A 23,236-nucleotide genomic window follows, 5' to 3' on the forward strand; every position below is an offset into this window, starting at 1 on the left:
TCAGGTGTCCAAATCTTAATCTGACCGTTGGATTTTTCTAAAATTTGGGTCACAAGTAAAACCTTTTATAAGCTTCATGTGGGCTTTGGAATCACATTGATCGAATATCAGAGGAGAAATGGCGCACTCTGAAATTTGGTCCGGAGGAGCTGTCATGACAGCAAAAGTGCTGTCATGAGAGCAATAATTGATAATATTGCAATATGCACTAAATTTAATCCATCTATTGGATATTTCCAAAATTTGGTATGCTAATAGTACTATTTAAAAGTGACATGTGGGTTTTGGAATCGCTCCAATCGGAGGTCGGATGATGAAATGGTGCACCTCAGAAGTTAGTCCGGAGGTGCTGTCATGATAGCAAAAATAATCAATCTTTTAATATGTTTAATTTTTAATCCAACTGTTGGATCTTTTCAAAATTTGGTACACTTATAGTACCCTTTGAATGTAACGTGTGAGCTTTAAAATCACTTTGATCAGAGGTCGAATGACGAAACGGCACCTCCCAAAAGTTGGCCCAGGAGGGCTGTCATGACAGCAATTTCATGATCGCATCTTTTTATTTCACTTCCATCTAGCTTGCTTCCGTGCACTATAGGTTGAACCTATAATTTTTTTTAGGTTTTAAATGATTTATTTCTTAAGTTAGTTAGAGGATCAACTCCTTAACCACACTTAGTTTATTTGAATTATATGATTTTTGGATAACACTCGGGGCAAGTGTTACAAAAACCTATGTCAATAATAAGAGCATTGAAAGAGCTTTTTATAAACGCATAAATCACTCTAATCGAGCATAGGATAGAGGAATAGGTGTGTTAAAAATTCACCCCTGCTACTATCATGTCAAATAGTGCAATGCATTGCAACTCATGACACAGTGTGGAGTGTGCCGTGGGGCACAGAGAGTATGTCGCAACACACCCTCTATTTTTATACTATTATGTTATTTTCAATAAAAATGCACATGCTTTGAACTTTATTGGTATCCCATGCTTCCGTAATCATATTTTACTTTATTTTTGTTTACTAAATGGTGTTTAAGTATTTTTCTAATTTTGAAAACTTAGGATTTCATTCATACAAATATTATAAGCTTGGTAATCCAATTAGGTTAGTCAGTAATTACCTTAGTTTTAGTGTTAATGGTAGTTTAGTAAAGGTAACCTTATAACTTCGTATCAATTTCTCAAGTTTTGAGAACTGATATGTGGTTTGTGTTTGAGAACTATGTTTGACATATGAGTATGCATTGTTTGTAGAGTTGGTAATATCATATTGCACATATTGTTTTCCCTTATCGAGCTAGTACTAACTCACTTTTCTTTTTGGAATTGCTTCCATCCTTAAGAGGGCAGGATATGGTGCAAACAAGAGAAAGCAATAAATGTTCTAAAAAATGTACAAATACTCAAGCAAGGTGGTTTGGTAGGGCCATAAGTAATACCAATGGGACCACTACTAGAATTAGGGGCTATAATATCCATCTTGACATTACCAAACACACAAAACACAAGACACCTAACAATGTTATGATAACCAAGATTAATTAAATTCTATATAAGGTTATCATAACATAAGAGTTTAGAAAATTTGGGTTAAAAGATTGAGATCTCAAGAAATCCTTTTAAAAAGACATTTGAGCTCAAACTATAGTTTAAAATTAATTTAAAAAAGTAACAGAATCATAAAAGCCAAATAACAATACCAATAAGCATTTAAAAGATCATTTTGGACTACTCCCAAAATGTTCCATCCACTATGGCACATATGTCATCCATCGTGGTAGATGGCACAGAGATATTAGGTCTCTCGTTGTGTAATACACCATGATGCACCCTTACTGTCATGGCAATATTCAGCTATTATGACAGCACTCAAGACCAACTTCTAAAGTGTATTATTTTGCCATCCAATGACTAATTTGAGCAATTTAAATGTCCACACATAACTCATTGAGCCCCCTATCTATTAGCATCGGTTCCACACCATACACTTTACCATTTAAAATTTGGACACTTGAACACAAATTGGTTCAATTTCAATTCAAAACCACAACATGGGTGCCTAAATCAACCAACCTAGTACCAATAGCCTTGAAACCACTTGACCCAACTCAAATGAACCACACACAATCTGATAGACTAATTATACAGTAATTAAAACAATCCAAACACAAATTGGGTAACAAAACCTCAATTTTATAATGAATTCAAGGGGTAACAAAACATTACATTTAAACATTCTTATGGCTATTCCAACACATAATCAACATAAAACATCACTTGCACAACAATTCTCATCCAAGTAACCTTAAAATAACAGATGATCCTAAATTAGTATATTCAATATGAATTCATTACATTACCTAAAAAGGAGAACTATACAAACTTAAGCTCTTTAAGACTCGGTAGCCCCTCCCTTGCATTTGCCCCTATCAAAGCCTTTACCTATAAAGTATAACCATAGGGTGAGTCGAGGACCCAATGACCCAATAATATAAACAAACTACTCATATGTGAGAATATTTAGTGAATATGTGAAGTGGCATTTAAACATATACTGTGTAGGTCAAGTTTACATGCACACATATAGCTATACAATACTGATATGCATGATCAACACACCACTTTATATCCCCTTTCTTTCCTCCCTTTGAATCTATAGGCTAACAATTTAATAGAATTAGATCCATGTAACTAGATTGGCTTAAGCATACTAATCATGGGAGGTAAACCTAGCCAAAGGCACCTTCACCTACTATGGACCATAGATTCTCCCCTTCTACAAATACCTGAGGTATCATATGTCTAATCTATTTCAAATAGTATTTAGACTTCTAAACAATAATAGAACTGTCACCTAGGGGCTCTGTGGTGCTAATATACCATATGGATTTTCAAAAAATGTTCCTGAACAACATTAGAGGTGAACTCCCACCGTCTCATAATGATCATACCAAACATTATGCTCAACAATTCTACACATGGCCATAAGCTTGTAGTTTGTTTACAATAATCATCTCCATAATAACTCATACATTTTTGCAAGCATATACATATATACATAGGATTTAACATGAAATCTCTCAATCTCATACTCGCAAACATATACGCCCATTCTACTTTACATAGGGATTCAAAATGCCAAATCACTTTCTACTAATAATATACTAGTTTAAAATAATAATGAAATAATGTTTCACAATCCTACACAACCATTCAAGCATGCCAGTAATAAGTTCAAATAATTTGGTTATCTCAACTCTTTTGTCACAAAAAGGCTATCGTGGTCAATTATCAGCTTTACCAAAGTCCACTCGCATAACGAGGCACAATCAATATTTAATTTATAAGATTAAACATTTAATCATCAATTGTTATTCTAATTAACCCTTTCTAGTCTAATTTTTGGGTACCCACTATATCTAAAATTCTACTATAATGATTAACACTTCTAATATACTCCATTAATTTCATTTAACACCCAACCACATAAATAACACTAATTCTTTATCCATATTGATCCAAAACTCCTAAATTTCACTTAAGGTTTGGTCAAACCTTAACTAAAAATTTTAAATCCATACAAAATGCAGAAACCTATGTTTAGAAGCTTGATTTAACTCCTTAAGATCTTATCTAAGCTAATAGGTTTAGTTACTATCCAAGATAAACTAAAATCCCTAAAACATAGAAAATTCACATAGAAGGAGAGGAAGGAGTATAGGAAACTTACAAATGTTGATTTCCAACTCATAATGCCCTTAAAACCATCCAAGAATGAAGCCCTAGCAGCCTTAAGCTTCACCTCCATCACCCTCTCACGTTTTGTTTCTTTTCTCCCTTTTGTTTTAAACAAGAACATGAATCTAATAAAAGGAAATTTTTGTGCATCTATCACAGCTCATAGCATGTTTGCCACGGCAGATGGCACAAAAGGACTTAGACATGTTTGGGTTCTCCATGCCATAATCCGATTGAACTTCGATCTAGCCCTCTTACAAGGCTGTCTAATCATCCATAAACCATATTAGTTATCCAAAAACATTTTTGATTTATAAATCTCTTATTTTGACCAATTTACCTTTCTTAAAGTACACTTAAAGTTTCTAAGTTGAAAACTCAGAATGTTATAAGGGTGTAATAGAAGAATTAAAATTTAAAATTCCTAATTCCATTCACAAATTGAAAAATATTATTTATGCTAGAGTAGATAGAACTTTACCTTTATGCTTGCAACCTTAAGGATCTTATCATTTTGATTTAAAGAATTGAATCTCCATGACTAGCTCCCTCTACTAGTATCCACACAAACAGCTATCCTACTCAAATAATGTGCTAGCGCTTTAAACTTCTAATGTCTATTTATTCATCACCGAGCCTGAAGAAATCATGACCTCCTTCTTTTCTTGTATAGCATCTCTCTCTTTTCTCTTAGGGTAAGGGTGCCTCTCTCTACCTTTCATTAGCCTTTTTAAAAAATAGTAGATTCTATTTTATATAGAGGTTAGTTATTTAATTAATGAAGAGATATTTGAACTTAATAAGGATTAATTTTGAAGATTTCATTTCTTCATTAATCTTTATCAATTTCAAAATTAGATTAAATAGGTTACTTTAAATTTAGATCGATCCAATAGATTAATTTAAACTATTTTTTATGATCCATTTAAGAGCCAACCACAAACAATTTAATTTATTTCCATAAATTAAATATAAGATATCATATCTTATAAGATTTTTTTTCAGCTTGATTTTATCTAAATTCAAATTTCAAAATTTATAGAATATATTTCTATATCATATTAGTTATTAAATTTATCCTATCTTATAGAAATAAATTTAATTCTACTATAATATAATATAATAATATACACACATGTCATATATATTATATAATATTAAATTTCAATTTTACATTATATATACATATAAATATTTATCACATAAATATTAATAGAGAGAGAGAGAGAGACACATACCTACACACACACAAATATAAATCTATTCACCCTAAATTAAAATGTTGTATTCATTAAATCTAGACTTGTGAAATCTCCTTACTAATCCACAATTAACAACCAAATCTAAGGTACTTATTAGCTAAACAAATTAGATTACCAAGTTTGTAATTTGTAGAAATGAGATTTCAAGTTTTAATGATTTAAAATTCATTCAAAAATCCTTAACAAATTTCTAATCAGAGTAAAATATAGTTATGAAAGCATAGGATACCTCGCGGGAGTTAAAAAGCTTCAAAACAATTAAAAATAACATGACATGAAAAATAGGGCAGTGTGTCACAACTTTACACATACGCTGCAACTACTCCTTTTCTGTGCCATGCCTAAACCACGATGTGTTGCACACATTAGACAACCATTTCGTTGTCATTTGACAACAAACCAAGGTAACTTCTGATGCCTTGTTTCTCCATTCAATATCTGAATGAAGTGATTTAGCTGTCTATGAAAAGCACTTTTCATAAACTATCTAACGACATGAGTTTTACTTCCAAATTAAGTAACACATGGAAGTAGGACACCCAAACAAAAATTTTCATAACTTTTCTTACTTTTCACAATCCAAGAGTGTCTAAAACACCACACATGTGCTAAAAAATATTCCCAACACACTTAATGGACTTAGACTACCTGTACAATACACCACATGGATATAATTTTAATCATATCAAATTTTCACTCTTCAACCTCTTAAATATCAAAAACAGAGGGGGATGTTTTAATATTGCATTTAACCATAAATATTCACAAAGCATGATCAAGTTAACTTTCCTAAACTTGCATTAGTATTTCGACTTTATCAATGTTTACAAATCATCTGAACAACAATCCAAGGCCCCAAAATACATTCCAAAGATCATAAGTCTTTATAAGTACAAGTGTATGCAAAATATGACCTAATTGGCAATATCCAATAATTTACACAAAATAAATGAGATAAGGAGGCTTTATAATGGGAATTTTATGAATTCCTAAGCCTCTAGAGTCCTTTCCTTTTTTGCAACAGAGCTAGAGCCTGTAAAATATTAAGAGAGAAGGGTGAGTTTAACCACTCAGTAACCAAAGTACACCTGCCCTATATAATTGCATATCATTTGATTTAAAATACAAAATACAAGGTTGAATGCTCAATTTATGTGTTTAAACATATCACGAGTTAAACTTTCTCTTATTACATTCATTTGCATATTTTGCAATTCAAATCATAAGGTACATTGCCATAGTACTCACAAACCTATGATAATGACCCAATTCACAACTTGATGCATGTTACTACATTACACACAAGCATATGGCAGTGATATATTTACTATCATGACTTGCCACAAACTTAACAACCATTTGACATGTCGAATATACATATATGCATGATTGATTCCTCCTTATAACCTCCTTATTTCCTCCAACTAAAACCATAGGCTATAATATTAATCAAGGCTCTATTCATATGACTGGACTACTTAAGCTTACCAATTGTGAGGTGTGATCCAGCCAAAAATCACAATACTCACTCTCAAATCACAACTTCCCCCCACTCTCAAATCTATGAGGTGTTGTATATCCTAAGCCAATCTTCTTGACAAATATGAGGAGATAGTTAGGTTTTAGTCCCTTGACAAACTATGACACAATCTCTTAACAAACAATGGGATAAAGCAAGCCTCCATGCACTAAAAGGTGACCATAAATACTATATGAATTTTATCTACTCCTCTACATGGCGAACTCTCACTATATGATCATGCAATATCTTATGCTCACACATATTTTTTCACATACTTGTAATTTATAGCAACAAGCTTATTATCATAAATCATTTGAGCAAAGGAATCATCAATTTTCTCACTCTAACACATATACTTAGTTTAAAACTCATTTCAAATTCAACTTCACATTTTGGATTAAATCAAAATTAATACATTATCATGTGATTTATAGCATATTTTCACATTTAAGATTTCAATTATATATGAAAATAGATTCATTTTCACATTACAATTCATTGAACAAACAACTACCCAAAATATTTTTCCCTTGGTTACCTCAAACCTTTGAGAAGTTAAAGATTTACCCTTCAATATATGCTTTCAAGCTTGTTTTCCAAGATGAATATGGTGTACAAATGATTAATTTATAATTAATCAAGTCCAACTTATCAACATTACCATATACCATTTTATGCTTTCATTTTTCATTCATATAATACCTAAAGCCCTTATTTCTCATGTTTGGGTTTATCTATTGGGCATATTAACCTCTATCCATCCCTAACTAACCATTATTAATCACTTATAAGATCATTAATGCCATAACAACCCTTATGACTTAAATTTAATGCTCTATTTTTGAACATTAATGAAGCTTGCTAACCAAAAACTTATAAAATCAATAACATTAGGTTTAAATAATCTAAAAAATACCATTCACTTTATCCAAGTCAATAGATTTAGACTCATAACTCATATAGATTGAAAGCTACTCTCTCAACTCAAACCTTAACTTAAATCTCCAAAAAAATGGGTTGGGAAGGAAAAAAGAATAAGTTAAAAGGCTTACTCTTAGTGTTTAATAGCTTTAAACTATTTCTACTCCTCTTGAGAATGAAACCCTAGTAGAGCTTTTTTCATTCTCTTTGTTTGTATTTTCTTCTTTATTTTTCAGGTCTGATTTGCAATCTATTTTTGTAGAAAGTGTATTGTGTGCCACAGTGCCTATCTCTATGCACAGCAGTAAGTGGTATAGAGAGGTAAACTTTGCTTTCTGGTGTCTCGTATGATGCATCATGTCAGGCATGCATCGTGATGTATAACCCAAAGCCATTTCTCCTTGTTTTTCTCACTTTTTATGCTTAAGTGGCTCAATTTCATTTTGAAATCAATGCTAGAGTTGAAATCATAGCATGAAACATTTGTCAACTCTTTGTAGCCATACACCACATAAATTTTCTTAATTATCCTCATTACTCAGTTAATTTAGGATTCTCAAATATTAAATCTCCATATCTAAAGAAAGTGAATCTGAATGAGGCTTATTGCAGTAAGTATATGATTCATCCAAGAGCTACAAAGATGTATCAAGATGTGAGGTGGCATTTAGTGGTGGCTTGGTATGAAGAGAGACATTACTAACTTTGTGACTCGACATTTGACCTATCAAAAGGTTAAGACATAACACCAAAAACTAGCTGAGATGTTGCAATTGCTGGATATTTTTAAGTGAAAGGGGGAGAGTATATCCATAGACTTCATAATTGGGTTGTCGTGAACTCAGTTAGGACATGATGCAATTTAGGTGATAGTTGATAGGCTCATGAAGTTAGCTCATTTTCTGGCAATTCAGAGAAGTCATTTTTTAAACAAGTTGGCAAAGATCTATATCCGAGAAGTCATGAGGTTGTATGGCATACTAAAGAATATAGTGTCTGATAGAGATTTAAGGTTTACATCCAAGTTCTAAGGAGCTTTACAATAAGCTATGAGTACTGAGTTGAGATTCAGTACAGCCTATCATCCTCAGATAGATGGGTAGACAAGATGAACTATACAGACTCTTGAAGACATGTTGAGATCTTGTGTATTAGAGTTAAAGGGTAGCTAGGACTGCCATCTTCCTTTAGATGAGTTTACTTACAATAACAATTACAACTCCAGTATTTAAATGGCACCCTATAAGGCATTATATGGGAGAAAGTACAGATCACCTCTATATTAGATAGAATTGAGTAAAAAGAGTATATTGGGACTAGATGTAGTGGATCAAACGACTCAATAGATTGAATTAATTAGGTAAAAGTTTTTAATAGCTTAGAGTAGGCAGAAGAGTTATGCGGATAGGCATAAAAGACTGTTAGATTTTTTAGGGAGAGACCATGTGTTTCTAAGGGTTAGTTTTTATGTAAATAGGCATAAAATCATGAAAGGGAGAGAAAAAGAAGGCTTTGGTTGCTAGGGTAAAGGTTTTCAAAGCATTAGAAGGTAATTTTGAATAGTGACTTGTTGGGTATGCTTCATACAGCCCCTACCTTTGATTCTACAATAATTTTTCTTAGTTTGAGTTATAGATAAATTAAATCGGGAAGATTTAAGGGGTAGTTTCTTACCTTACATTAACCAAAAGTTTCTTGAGAGTTAAATTAGAGCTTTGTGATTAGTTTGAAGTCAAATGATAGAGCTTTAAAGCTACAGGCTTCATTTAGCCCTGTGTTAGAGGGAAAATGGTATGGAAATTATGTAAAAGTGAAATCAGGTTGTTTAGAGTTTTAGAAAGTAGCAATTATGTGGTGGTGGATTGATGGGGATTTAGTCGCTTATCCTCAAAATTAAACTAAAGATAACCCTAATATAATATAGGGCCAACCCTAGGTCATCTCCCAAGAAATGGTTTTAAGTCAACTGAAAGTTATCTAGTAAAATAAATCAATCAAAGTTTGTAGAAATCTAATTACCTAGCTAATTATCTCAACTAATCACCTAATGTGAAAGTAATTAAAATGCTAGTAAAAGTGAGTGAAATGAACTTCCCTTTTCACAATAATGAAACCCTAAGATTATTTGATTTTGGACTATTATCTTCTTATGATTAGGCTAAGTTTAGCTTCCCTTTCCTCTTGACTAAAGCTGTCATGACTTAAGAAAATTATCCTAAACCAATTAACCTAATTAGCTAATTCCCCTAGGTCTTAGATTAAAGTCTCTATTGCAATTAACCAATTGGTGAAGAAATTAGCCGAGTGATTTACTCAAAATCTCCTCTCAACAGCCACGGTCAAAACAACAATGTGAGTAACCACAAGATTATGTCAAGCTACTCAACAACACAAGTATTAACACCACAAGATTATGCAATATTAACACAAATAATTCACTAATTGAAAAACATAAATTATGTGCCAAACAAAAAATGAAAAAATTCAGTCACGGTTGTCCAAGGAAGAAATTAAATGAAACAATTCTCTATCTTTACATCAACATCAAATTCAAATTAGAATTTACAAGCTAAGATGATTAAACCCTAGATTAAGGAATATAACCATCTAGTAAAAAGAGAAGAGGATACAAAACAAAAGAACTTAGCCAATTTAAAGCTCAAGACTTATCCTCCATCTTCATCTCTCTAGATTGCACAAAGAAACTTAGCCAATCTTCATCATCTTCAAGAACCCTAGTGATTGCTTGTGAAGGCCAAACTCCATAACTCTTGAATGATGAAATGAGCTTCAATCCTTATGAAAATAGAAGGGACAGAATGAAAATGAAGAGAGGAGAAGAATGGTATGAGTTTTGTAGAGATTTGGTGGCTGAAAATGGAGGTTAGGGCACTGGAAAATGAAGAACAAAAGAGAAAGAAGAACACTATGAACAAGAGAGAGAGAGAGAATGAAAGAGATGAATGAGATGAGTTTTGGATCTGAATTAGGGCTGAATAGTCGTGTTCCTAACTGTTTCCTATCAACTAAATACTCAATTGAAAAATGGGAAAATAAAATAAAAAGAAAATGGAGCCTTGTCACACTTACAAAGTGGTACCCTCCTATTGGATTGTAGATGATTCAAATATGTGCTTAATTTTCCATATGTCATCCACATTTTCAAGCTAATTTAATCCCTAAATAAAGCCTAATTCACGTGCAAACTACCAGCTTTAACCTCAAGGAGTGTTAACCTCAATTGCCTAATTGATGCACAAGTTATATGCTAGCTATTTCACATAAATCACATAATTCAATTAAACAGCATGTGATATAATAAAAAAATTTTTAATTTCCAAAATTAAATTCATAATTATAAGGGAGAATTAATTAAAATAACCAATTTTCAGGCTACACAAAATTATATAAAAATTTTCACACAAAGACGAACGAAAACTAGGTCAAACTAAGACACTTAAGAAAGTGTTGACTTTTTTATTTAATTAACCCCAAAATAAAATGAATTTTAAAAATATAATTTCATGACTCATCAACTAGACATGAAATGGACTTTGTCAATTTTTTTTGTACATTTTCTCAAAATTTTATTTTTTGGACCAAAATACCCCTAATGCACTGAACTTAGAAACTTAGGCAAAATTTTAAATCTAATATAATTTGTGTACTTGAAGGTGATAAATCATTAATAAAACGATCTTAATTGATAAATAAAAGTGGGTAACAAATGAGTTCTATCATGGACCTAAATTTTATAAGTGAAAAAGAATGAATGGCTAAATATGGTTTTGATTAACAATTAAGTAGTTTTGGTCAATTGAGTCAATTGATTAATTGTGTCAAATATGTGTAGATTGGCATAATCCAAGTGTAAAGTGAGAAGGGAACTTAGTAAGACAAGTTAGCAATTAAGAAAGTACCATGGGTAATGTTTCTAGTGACAAATATGTTGGGGTAACTGAGTGACTTCCTCTATTCAATTATCTATTGTAATTATTTGAAAGTATGAATATTAATACATGAAAATATTTTATAATAAGCATGTTTGTAAAATAAGTTTTCATGTATGAAATGGTTTCTAAGAAAGTAATTTTATGAATTGCATGCTTGAGAATATATGTGTTATATGGGTATATATATATATATATGGTTTTATATACATGTGGAGATATGGTTTATACAAAAGCATGATCTTAGGGGTGGGAGTTCACCCGTAAGGAGAAGTAGAGAAAGACTATATGGCATATTCTCCTTAGTGCCCGACATAGTGCAGTATTGGAGAATTGTATCTCCTTAAGACCTTTTGAGGTGTGGTATTGAAAATTCAGACTCCTTAGTATCTATATGATGTGATATTAGAGTCAATGACACCCCATTATGTGTAATGGGAGAAACCATAATTTGAAAGTATGATGGAATGCCTTCGGTCGGATGATTCTACCACTGGAGGTGAGCTCAAGGCTAACGTTTGTGTATGTTGGTCTAGGATATGAGCTTATGATTTTGAGCCAAAGTGATTTGGAGGTTTGGATAGTAGTGATCATGTCATATGTAAATAGTGGTCAAATATTGTGAGATGGCTTCTAAAAGTAGTGATTCATGGTGAAACATTATGTTGATATAGTGATTTAGAATGAAATCCGTGTTATATGTTATGTTTAAAAAGTATATTACATAATACTTGTTTATGGTTGCATGTGATAGTCAGTAGTAGAGAGTTATTCTATTACTAAAATTTTTATCTCACCCCATGGTTACATTTTTACAAGACAGAGTAGTGACCAAGCCAAAGGGAAAGAGTCAAGACCGACTTAGAGTTGTTATAGTGTGCACCATAGAGTTTTAGGTAATGAACTCAAATTGATATGAATATTGTATATATAAAAGTTTCCATAGGACTTGTATCCATGTCTAAATGATTATAAATAGGGAATTGTTGAAATTATAGAATCTTGTACTGATTTTGTGAATCTTAGCCTATACATGTGTGTTTGTTGTGAAATGAGTAATTTGCACTAGGATTTGGTTGTGAATCTATTATACATATTCTAGTAGTGAATATGAAGTGAATTTGTTGTGATATTTTAGTGGGAATGGCTAGGGAAATGTTTTTATGTTAAGGAGTAAAAAGTTAGGTTTGTGAAAATAGGCTATTAAACGGCCCTAAATTGTGATATATGTGTATTTATGCTATATAACTTGGTCAATCAAGTGTATTAGGTCTTTTTGACCTTAGTTTAAGGCCTAAAATGGTCTAATGAGATAATGTGAGTGATTTGAGCATTTGGGTGCACAAAATTTTTATAAAAAATAACTTTTTGCACTCAGGTGTCCAAATTTTGATCAAACTATTAGATTGTGTCCAAACTATCTCATTAGTTAGCTTATGAAATAAGCTTCATGTGGGCACTTGAATCACTCTGATCAGACATCATATGTGAAAGCGACGCACGTTAGAAGTTTACCTTGTAAACTATCAAATGACGGTTGTAGAAACTGTCATGTGCACCAAGGTGTATGGCGTGCTTACGCCAGGGTGCATGACACTGAGAGAAGCTGCTTGTGGCTCTGTGCCACTTGTCACGGTGCATGGCTCAAATTTTGACTTTATTTCTTTATTATGAAAGCATGCATGGCCTCTATTAAATGCACATGTTTTATTTTGCTATTCTCTACTCTTTTAGATGGTGTTTTAGTTGAGGATTATGATTATTTTAAAAATCAACTCTTAGGCATAGGCTTTTCAAACTAAAGTTTTGATTACAGGTTGTATTGTATGTAGTGATTATGCTAATCCTCTTCTTATATGGTAATGATATAAGGGGAGGGTTGTATATTTTTCAGTCTCACTCATTGAGAGGGCTAGAACATCTCTCTACTAATGTGAGGGATAAATTTCATCTCGGCCATTCACATTCCTCTACATGGAATCCATAAAACTTGATCATAGTTTTTATAATCACCCGATCAAATATGCCTTTTGACTAATCAAAGCTTAGCAATCCTCATGTAGGAATCCATGATAATCTTAAGTGCAGTACCTTATGCTCTTTATAAGTTCTAATGATTTTGATTCGTATCTCCATACATCAATTAAAATCATACTAGTCTTACTTCATCTTTATTCCCATAAAGATGATTAACCAAGGACATTTAGGACAACCACTACGATTTATCCTAAGATACAATTACCATAGTAAACATGCAAATGATAATGAAGGAGAAATTCATTATAAATTACAATTTTCATAATAAAATGATTTGTTCCAACATCCTCCTACTTATACTAGGTATAACCATTAAGTTTCCTAATTTCATTGTCCTAACATGACACCCATACTTAGTTTGTGCAAGCGGCTTGGTAAGATAAACAACATTGTCTTCTCCTGCTAGCTTGCATATTTTTATGTCACCACTATCATTTATTTCTCTAATAAGATGAAATCATCTAAGTATGTACTTAGTCCTTTAATGTGACCTTGGCTCGTTGGCCTATTTAATTACACCATTATTATCACAAAAAATGTTTATCTGATTTGAGATGGTAGGCACCACTCCTAGTTCAGTAATGAACTTCTTAATCTAAATGGCTTCCTTTTCTACATCTAATGTCATTAGATACTCAGCTTCTATTATAGAATCAACCACAGTGCTTTGCTTATAGCATTTCCAACTCATTACTCTCCTATTAAATAAGAATACAAGCCATAATTGTGATCTAAATTGTCTTAGTCAATTTGGAAACTTGCATTTGTGTAACCACTTACAATAAGCTTACTGTCTAAATCACCATACATTAAGAAAAAATCTCTTGTCCTTCTTAAGTATTTCAAGCAATTCTTGACAACTATACAATAACCCTCACATGGATCCAATTGGCATCTATTTGTCATACTTTAGGCAAATAAGACATCCGATCAAGTACATAACATGGCATACATGATAAATCCAATGGTCGAGGCATATGGAACCTTACTCATGCAATCTCACTAATCATGTGTACTAGGGCACAGACCCTTGCTGAGATAAATGCCATAAAACATAGATAGGTAACCCCTTTTTGAATCTTGCATGCTAAACCTATGCAATATCTTATCTATGTATGTGCTTTGACTTAGGCCTATTAGCCTCTTGGATCTATCTCTATAGATCTTAATTCTTAGGATGTTAATGGCTTTACCTAAGTCTTTCATTGAGAAAGACTTTCCTCACTGAGTCTTGACATTCTATAAGGTAGGAATGTCATTTCGAATGAGTACAATGTCATTTATATAAAGCACTACAAATACAACTACGCTTCCACTAAACTTCTTGTAAACACAAGGTTCATTGATATTTTAAATACATCCAAAGTGTTTGACTACTTCATCAAAATGGTGATTCTAGCTTTGAGGTGCTTGCTTCAATCCATAAATGGATCTTTGAAGCTTGCATACCTTTCCAAAGTCCTTCAGATACACAAAGCCTTTAGGTTGTTTCATGTACACATTCTCAAGTAGCTTTCCATTAAGGAAGGCTATTATGACATCCATCTGCCATATTTTGTAATCATAATATGCTGCAATGGCAAGAAGGATCGTAATTGATTTGGTCGTTATGACTAAGGAAAAGGTTTCATCACAATATACCTTATGAGCTTGGGTGAATTCTTTTGCAACCAATCATGCCTTAAAGACATTTACCTCACCATCCATATCATTTTTCTCCTTAAAAACCCATTTTCACACTTCAAGTGGATCAACTAAGGTCTATGCATAATTATCATACATAGATTTCATTTCAGATTTCATGGCATTTAACCATTTCTCAAAGTTTGGTCCTACTATGGCTTCTTGGTAGGTAGTTAGGTCATTTTGCTTAATGAGCAACATGTCATAATTTTTAATAGTCAGAAATACATATCTCTGAGGTTGATGTAGTATCATACAAGATATTTGGGGGCCTTTTGTTACTTGAGTAGGCTCAACAACTTGTTGTGAGTCTTCTTGGTTTTTTTATCTCTGGTATAGTGCTATTTTGTAACTCTCAAGCTTCTTCGAGATGTATCTTACTCCCACTAGTTCTTTTAGAGATAAATTCTCTTTCTAGAAGGATATCATTCTGAGCAACAAACACTTTCTTATCAGTGTGATTATACATATAATATACTTTCGTTTCCTTAGCATACCCTACAAAAAGGCACTTTGTAGATTTGGATGCTCACTTAGCTTGTTTAAGGCTTCTTTTTTAACATACACCTCACATCCCCATATCTTAAGAAAAGACAAATTTAGTTTCTTTTTAATCTATATCTCATATGGTGTCTTTTCAATTGCCTTAGATAGAATACAATTTTTGTGTAAATGTAGTTGTTTCTAGTGCATTTCCCTAAAAGAATGATGGAAGATCCATTTGACTCATCATATTGAACCTTATCTAATAGTGTCTAATTTCTTCATTCAAATATGCAATTCCATTTTAGTGTTCCTGGAGGAGTTAATTGTAAGATTATTCCATAACTCCTAAGATGGTTAATGAATTCTTGGCTCAAATATTCACCACCTCAATCAAATCGGAGTGCTTTAATAGTTTGGCCAAGTTAGTTTTGTACTTCATTTTAAAATATTTTGAACATTTCAATAGATTCAAATTTATGTTTCATTAGATAGATATACCTATATCTACTAAAGTCATCTATAAAGGTAATGAAGTATAAGAAACCACCTCTAGAAGTGGTACTTAGTAGACTACATACATAACTATGAATTAAGCCTAATAAGTCAGATGCCCTCTCATTATGCCCAGTGAAAGGTGCCTTAGTCATCTTTCCTAATAAAGAGGATTCACAGGTATCATATGATTTAAAATCAAATGAATTGAGAATTCTATCTTGATGGAGTTTGGAAATGCGTTTCTCATTTACGGGTCTAGACAATAATGACATAGGTAGGTTAGATTCAAATTGTTAACTTGATGCTTTTAGTAGTTGTGTTATAGATATTTTCATTATTAGGGAGTTCTAAATTATTAAAAAATGACCAGCATGTAAATCACCATTAGCATAAAAAATGTTATTATGATCAATAAAACATTTATCATTCTCAATAATGAAAGTAAAACCTTCCTTATCTAAATAAGAAAGACAAACAATGTTACTACTTAAAGTAGGAACATAATAGCAATTGTTTAAAACTAACAAAAGCCTACTAGGCAAAACTAATTCATAAGTGCCTATAACTAAAGCAGCAACTCTTTCTCTGTTTCTAACTTATAGATCTACTTCATCCTTATTCAACTTTCTATTGTCCTTAAGACCTTGTACATTTGTACAAATATGAGAACTACATGTAGTATCTAATGTCTATATTGAAGAAGTAAAAAGATGAATGTCTATAACATAAATACCTAAAGGAGTATTCTTTTAGATCTTCTAGGAAGAGTTTGCAGTTTCTCTTTCAATGACCAGGTTCATTACAAAAGAAACAAATGCCTTCCTTTAGAGGCTTTGTCTTCTTAGCTCTAAGCTTGGATTTGAGCTTGCTTGACACTTTGATCTTACCATTCAAGCCCTTACCCTTTCCCTTGCTGTTCTTTTTCATTTCTTTTCTTTTCTAAACCATCAAAACAATACTAAGCTCTTTCTTAGTATCTTGCTCAATAATTTTAATCATCCCATGCAATTCAAAAATTAATTGATATATGTTATAGTTCATGACAAACTGGTCATAACTATCTGGGAGTGCTTTTAAGATCAAATCAATAGCTAACTCCTAGTTTAGGGGAAATGTGAGCCTCTCAAGATGATCAATATAGCTTTTCATGTTTAAGACATGAGTGCTAATTAATTCACCTTTAGCCATTTTGCAGGAATGTAAGGCTTCTATGGTCTCATACCTTCTTCCCTTGATTGTTTCTAGAATATTTTCTTGATATGCTTGATCATCTCATAAGCCTTCATTTGTTTTAGACCTCTTTAAAGTTTTAAAACCATGGTAGCTAGCATTAAGTATCCTATATCCACAGAGTCATTAGCATGCTTTATGTAAGCATCCTTTTGAATTCTTGGAGCATTGCCTGCATGCTCCTCTAGCATTGAGTCATCTAGGACCTAAGTCTTTCTTTATTACTTAAGAATAATCCTCACGTTCCTAGACTAGTCAATAAAGTTCATCCCATTGAGTTTGCCCTTCTCAAAGACTGATCCTAATAATAGTATAGCAATGTTATTTGTGGACATAATTCTACAATAAAAATATGCAAAGTTAATTATCTCCCACAAAAATTAACAACCCTCAAAATTATAATTAATGGGATAGGATCCATATTTTCTTAAATTTAAATCTACTTTTGCAGGATGCTTAAAATTAAGTTATTTATGTAGGTAACTCATTTACCAATTGCATTACATGTAATTCTTATATCTTTATGGGATTCAATTATTAAATGATTTGGTATGTTCAATCCCGTCTAATGCCTTGAGATCCAAAACCATTTTGTTAATCTCCATTTGATCAAATAATAGTAAACCATTATGAGTATCACCATTACCCATGGTTATCTCATCAAGATAACTCAAATGTATCCACTTTGGTAGAATCTAAATTTAAGCAATCTAAGCCTTGATAAGTGTTTATTAATTAATGGCATTATAACTTAAGATTTAATCAAAGGGTTTTTATTTAATTTGTTATTTTAATATATAGATTTAACCATTGTGTGATTATATGTCATGATTGCATCACATACAAGTATATGCATATAACGATCTCATCATATAGCATAAAATGTAACATCCTAAGTTTTTGAATTAGGAATTTTCAATGTCTCCAAGGATAAATTAGTCGATATAGATAAATTATTGATTAATGAGATTTATAGGAGAATAATATGGTTTTTAGATCATTAGATAGCCTTAGAAGAAGGCTAGGTCGATGTTTAAGCAGGCCATGGCACGAAAGGGAGATTGAATTTTGGAGGGATTCTTTGTGGCATACGCCGTGGCGGGCATGTCAATGTGCCATGGTGCATTTGTAAAATTTGCACTTATTAGATCGTGAACCAAACTGAAAATTAGAAGAGAGGAAAGGATGAACGTGAGAGGAGCAATGTAAAGGAGCTTGTGGCCGTTAAGGCTTGCTTCCAACGTGATTTTAGAGGCCTTACAAGCTTGATATACATTGGGTAACTTTCCTTTCTTCTTCCTCTCCCTCATCATGTGAAAATCTGGACTTATAGAGCAACAGGGGGCTTGTGTTTAGATCCTTTAAGTTTATGAGTTTTATGGTGATTAGGAATTTTTGTTGAGGGTTTGGATGAACCTAGGTATAATCTAAAGGTTTTGAGAGAATGTGGGGAATTGGCTAGTGATTTTGGTGTATTAAGATGTTTAATAGGATGGTTAGAGTGTTTTGAAATGGTTGGCATGTTTAAATAAGAAATTCGGATGTTATAGGTACCTAGAGCCTAGTGAATTCGGAGTTATCCAAAGTGATAATTGACGATTGTGACTTAATTGTGTTGATTGAGTGCTGCTTGAGCTACCTTATACATATAGAATGTGTGGAGCTAATGTTGAGCCATGGAAATCCTTTTATGTGACAAAGGGTTAAGATAATGGAATAATTTACATTGATTGATGATAGGAAATTAGTCGCTTATCCTCAAAATTAAATTAAAGATAACCCTAATGCAATATAGGGCTAACCCTAGGTCATCTCTCAAGGAATGGTCTTAGTCTAATTAAAAGTTATATAGTGAAATAAATCACCTAAAGTTGTAGAAATTTAGTTACCTAATTATCTAAACTAATTACCTAATGATTAAAATGCTAAATAAAGTGAGTAAAATGCACTTCCCTTTTCACAATAATGGAACCTAGAGATTAGTTGATTTTGGACTCATTATCTTCTCATGATTAGGCTAAGTTAAGCTTCCCTTTCCTCTTGACTAAAGCTGTCATGACCTAAGAAAATTATCCTAAGCCAATTAACCTAATTAGCTAACTTCCCTAGGTCTTAGATTAAAGTCCCTATTTTAATTAACTAATTAGTGTAAAAATTAGCCAAGTGATTCACTCAAAATCGCCTCTCAACAGCTACAGTCAAAACAACAATGTGAGTAACCACAAAATTATGTCAAGCTACTCAACAACACAAGCATTAAACCACAAGATTATGCAATATTAACACAAGTAATTCACTAATTAAAAAACACAAGATTATGTGCCAAACAAAGAGTAGAAAAATTCAATCATGGCTGTCCAAGGAAAAAAATTAAATAAAAAAATTCTCTCTCTTTACATTAACATCAAATGTTAAAATTAAAATTAGAATTTACAAGCTAAGATGATTAAACCCTAGATTAAGGAATCTAACCATCTAGTAAAAAAAGAAGAGGATAAGAAACAAAATAACTTAGTCAATTTGAAGCTCAAGACTCATCCTCCATCTTCATCTCTCCAAGATTCCACAAAGAAACTTAGCCAATCTTCATCTTCAAGAACCCTAGTGATTACTTGTGAAGGCCAAACTTCATAGCTCTTGAATGATGAAAATGTGGTTAAATCCTTGTGAAAATGGAAGGGATGGAACGAAAATGAAGAGAGGAGAAGAATGGTATGATTTTTGTGAAGGTTTGGTGGCTAAAAGTGGAGGTTAAGGTGCTAGAAAATAAAGAACAAAAGAGAGAAAATGAAGAATACTATGAACAAGAGAGAGAGAATGAAGGAGATGCATGAGATGAGTGTTGGATCTCCAAATGAGGTATATGTATGTGCTCCTAAGTGTTTCCCATCAGCTGAAGCTTAATTAAAAAAAAGGAAAAGAAATTAAAATGGAAATGGAAGCCTTGTCACACTTTCAAGGTGGCAACCTCCTATTTGTTAGTAAATGATTTCAATGTGTGTGTAATTTTCCATGCAAACCATTAGCTTTGACCTCAAGGAGTGTTGACCTCAATTGCCTAATTGATGCACGAGTCACATGCCACCTATGTCACATAAATCACATAATTCAATTAAATAGCATGTAATATAATAAAATATAATTAATGTGTAGAATTAAATTCATAATTAGAATGGAGAATTTATGAAATTAACTAAGTTTCAGGCTGCACAAAATTATATAAAATTTTTCACACAAAACAAACCAAAAACTAAGTCAAACTTAGACACTTAAGAAAGTGTTAACTTTTTTATTTAATTACTCCCAAAACTAAAATGAATTTTAAAAATATAATTTTACCACTCATTAACTGGAAATAAAATGCACTTTGGCAATTTTTTTTGTACATTTTCTCAAAAGTTCATTTTTTAGACCAAAATATCCCTAATATACTAAACCTAAAAGCTTAGGCAAAATTTTAAATCTAATGAAATGTGTGAACTTGAAGGTGATAAATTATTAATAAAAGGGTCTTAATTGATAAATAAAAGTGGGTAACAAATGTGTTCTATCAGTTGATTATATTGCTTAACTGTCTATAAGTAGATAAATATAATTATCTACATGTGTTTCAAAAGCTTGGCATATTGTGAAAGATAATTTTCTTGTGCATTAGAAATTGATTTCAAAATGGTAAAGAAATTTGGAATCCTTATGTGAAAAGTAGTGATTTTTCATAAGTGTGTGAAATATATGGCAACTTGAGCATAATCATGATAGGGGGTGGGAGTTCACCTGTAGGAAGGAATAGTAGAAGTTTATATGGCATGTATCTCCTTAGTATCTAGTGAGGCATAGGGTTAGAGATTTTCTCCTTAGTATCCAAGTGATAGGCGTTAGAGAGTTATGCTCCTTAGCATCAGTAATGCAGTGTTGGAGTAACGACACCCCGATTTGTGTGCAAAAGGGGCAAACCTTAGTCCAAAAGTAGGATGGGACATCTTTAGCCAAGTAATCCTACCACCGAAGGTAAGCTCGGACCATTGTAGATGTGTACTTGGTCCAAAAGCCCATAGTTTCAGTCAAGATGATATAGAGGTTTGGATAGTAAAATGATTATACTAGTAGAAAATGATTTGTATTTATGAAAAAGAGTATGTTGTAATATGCTAAAAGTACATTTCTAGTGCTTAATAGCTTTACTCCCTTATGATTGTGCATGTTAATTAATGGTAGTGAATTATTCTGTTACTGAGATGTTTAACTCACTCTGTGGTTATATTTTACAGATGAGGGCTCTGGTAAGGGCAAGGGAAAGGAAGGGATGATTGAAGAGTGAAGAGTGTTGTTATATAGCTCTTCCCTTTTATCCTTTAGGTTTGTAACAAATATTGTTATAATATTATGCCAACCTAGGATCATGAGATTGTTTCAGTTATCACTTGCATGAATTTGTGATAAGTATGCATCTCTTTGTCCAAGGCTGATTTTGTGGATTAAGTGTGTGTGCTTAAAAAAGATACAATTACAAGTGAGTATTTGAAGTGATTTAAGTGTCAAAATGACTAAATTGAAATGTGTGTTAAGTTTTACCCACCCCTTTGTGTTGTTGTTAATTGAGGGTTTGGTGGTTATTTTGAGTGTTAATGCTTATTTGTGAGATATGAATGATCTTTCATGCTTTGTGTGGTCTATTTAAGGTGGTCAAAGTGTTTTCAGGGCTAATGGCATTTGGTATTGTGAGTTGGACATCTTTATGTGTGTTTTGAGGTGAAAACAAACCATTTTAGTTCAGGTGTCCATCTTTTCAATGGATGATTATTTGAGTATGAAACTAATGCCATTAGTTAGAGGGCTTGAAGAGCTTCGTGTGGATACTTAAACTGCTCAAATCGAACGTTGAATGGCAAGACAGTACACTCTAAAAGTTTGAAGTGTTATCATGACAATAATCTACTGTCATGACAGTAGGTGCACGTCATGGTGTATGGTAGTTGTGCCATGATGCAAATGCCTTCTAAATGCTTGTCCCTCTATACGATCTGCCACGGTGGATAGGCCTGAATCTGGAGAATTTTCTAAATTTGTTTCAGCTTGTTTCAATAGCTGTTTTGATTTCCATGCTTACATTATCATGTTTAATTAATTTTGAACTATGGTTTGAGCTCAAACACTATTTCAAAAAGGGTTTTTCTTGGGATTCTATTATTTTAAACTAATTATCTTTTAAACCCTTGAGTTATGATAACTTTATCTTGGAATTTTATCTAATCTTAGTTATTATAATGGCGTGTAAGAGTGTTGTCCTAGTAATGTCAAGGCAGACATTACATAAAACAAATCTAATATAATGTGGCCCATCTAACCTATGTCTTCCCAAGCCAATGAGAGCATCTCTCTAAAGAAACTAAAAATACAAAGAGAAACCTTGTTTGAATATATTAAGGGAGTAAGATGAGAAAAGAACATACATTCAGATTATATAAAGAAAGGCACATCTAGCAAACCATATTACAAATCCTTTGCAAATACCTAGAGCCACATTGCTCACCATGCCCAACTAATTTCAAACAAGTAAATCACAAAAAATTAATAAATCATACAATATGAAAGGCAAAAATATGATTTAATTGGTCAAATTGAATTATGTGCTTTAGGATTAATTAACTAAATTAATCCTTTAAATCGAAGATATATATATCTCACATACATGATAGAAACCAATTCATCACATGATTATTGAATTCACATATTTTATATCAAACATATAAACAACATACAAAATCTAAGCAAGGTAAACACTTAAAGCATGCAAAATTTAAAATTCCCAATTTTGTTTCCAGGTCGGACAACATCATTTATGTTAAAAGTACATAAAACTTTACCTTTACGCTTGCAACCTTAAGGATCTTATCCTTTAGA

This window comes from Prosopis cineraria, unplaced genomic scaffold, assembly GCF_029017545.1.
Source record: "Prosopis cineraria cultivar Desert tree isolate PC_DT_omini unplaced genomic scaffold, ASM2901754v1 PC13, whole genome shotgun sequence".
Lineage (NCBI taxonomy): Eukaryota > Viridiplantae > Streptophyta > Magnoliopsida > Fabales > Fabaceae > Prosopis > Prosopis cineraria.